The sequence below is a fragment of the Halyomorpha halys genome, unplaced genomic scaffold (genome assembly GCF_000696795.3).
Source record: "Halyomorpha halys isolate HHAL.00 unplaced genomic scaffold, Hhal_1.1 Scaffold758.1, whole genome shotgun sequence".
Lineage (NCBI taxonomy): Eukaryota > Metazoa > Arthropoda > Insecta > Hemiptera > Pentatomidae > Halyomorpha > Halyomorpha halys.
This window is the reverse complement of record NW_027106552.1, coordinates 191211-193275: the sequence shown is the minus strand read 5'-3', so window position 1 is coordinate 193275 and position 2065 is coordinate 191211.

Sequence of the window (2065 nt, the reverse complement as noted above, 5' to 3'; positions counted from 1 at the left end):
CAGAAATGAGAAAGAAAAATAGGAATGAATGAAACATTTGTATTTCTTGTACAAACCGAAATGGATTGTAAAAGGAAACTGCAGGGGTGAAAAAATTGTTTATAATATCTTATTATTGTGTCTCTTTTTTTCTTATTATACCATGTATGTGTAATGTATATATGTCCAATTACGGATTGATAAGTATGCTGTGTGAGATAGCAACCTGATGTATTTAGGCAGCATAGAGAAATAAATTATTATTAGTACTCTCTCTCCTAAAATGAGTTGAGTTGAATTTTTTTTTCGAAGAAATTTCTTTATTTATCAACGATAATTTAATGAATGAAAAATAGTTTATTATTCTTAATTTTGTATATATTCATTTGTTGTTCTTATCTTTTCTAGAAAAAAAAAAAAAAAAGAAGAAATATATTCTGGGCCTAGGTACCTCTAGAACAATTACAAACGTAATTTTAATTTTATAATAACATTTATATTTATTGGCCACACTCAATTATAACTTATATACAAAGAAAAAAAAATAATTAAAAAACTAACTGACTGAATAAAAAACAAAACAAGGGTAATTACATAATATCTGTAATATTATAATAATTGATTAGATTGGTGAAGCAAAAGGTAGTTAAATAGAAGGGTTTTAAACGAAGAAAGGGTTGGTGTATGACGTAGTTAGAGGGAATGGAGTTCCAGTGATATGCAGCTCGAGTAAAAAACGATTTATCAAACTTAGCAGTTAGGTAAAGATCGGCAATCACCAATGCACTTTACCATTATTTTTTGGAGAAGAAACAAATTTTAACTCGTTGACCTCTAATCTCGCCCCTTATATTCACATATCCCGGGCTAGTAAATGGCTGTGGCAGATAATTCTGTTTTCTGTTTCAGTGTAGCCGTAGTCAGACCTCCCAGGTACACCCTACCTCATGAAGTGAGTGCCCTTAATTCTGACCAAATCATAACCTTGTACAACCAATGTTCTAGCAGTACTTACTTGCAAAATAAAGCACTCCTGACCCTTTATGGGTTTTAGATGTACAGATTTAATTTTTTATTTCTTTTTAACACCATTGTAATATTATATTACTATAATTATAATTTATTTTCCTTTACGAAAAGGAAAAAATTACAATATTTTTAAAACAAAGTCCTAAGTTCCCAAAGAACAATATTTCACTAAATGGATGATTAGCTTGAACATTGGAAAATACAACTCAAAAGTTTTTACTCTTCGACGCCCACCAGATCCACCGGATCTAATCCTCAAAGGTAAAAATGTGAAATGGAATTCTGCCAGTGAAACAGTAAGATACCTGGGAATTCACCTAGATCCCCGCCTTACCTGGACTCACCATATAACATCCAACTTATGCAAGGTTAGCAATGCTATATCCTATCCTAAACAGAAATTCCAAACTAAAACCAGAAACAACTGTTCTTATATTTAAAACAATCCTCAGGCCGCTGCTGATGTACGGCTGTGAAGTCTGGTGAGCGGCATCCTTTACGAAAAGGAAAAAACTACAATCTTTCCTTGGTTAATAAGAAATAGCCAATTGCATCGGGATATACAAATAGTGGATTACATCCAAAACGGTTCATGAAGTTCCACTCCCAGTTACCGACAGTTAAAGGAGCAGTGACCTACAACCTGGGAAACCCAATTGTATAACTCTTCGGATTCAACGAAAGCAAAGGAAAAAGCTAAAAGCAGATTACAAAAGAACACTACAAGAAATTATCCCCATAAGAGGGAGAAACCTGAAACGTTTCACGGATGAATATTAAATATTGTAATGAGGTTCTCTAATCTCGTTTTGGTAGAGAAAGAACGATAAGAAACAAAGATATTCTAAAAGTGGTGTATTTTTCATCTCAACATCTCAATAAAATGAACAAAAAACTTCCTAGGAAATAAAATCCAAGGAAAAAATATATGAGGAGAAGATATTCAGTCTTTACTCATATATGTATATATGAGTAATACATTTTATTTGTTGCACTCCAGTGGAACTCATAAATTACTTATTACTGAACCAAGGAAATAGGTAGTCTTGCATTCTGT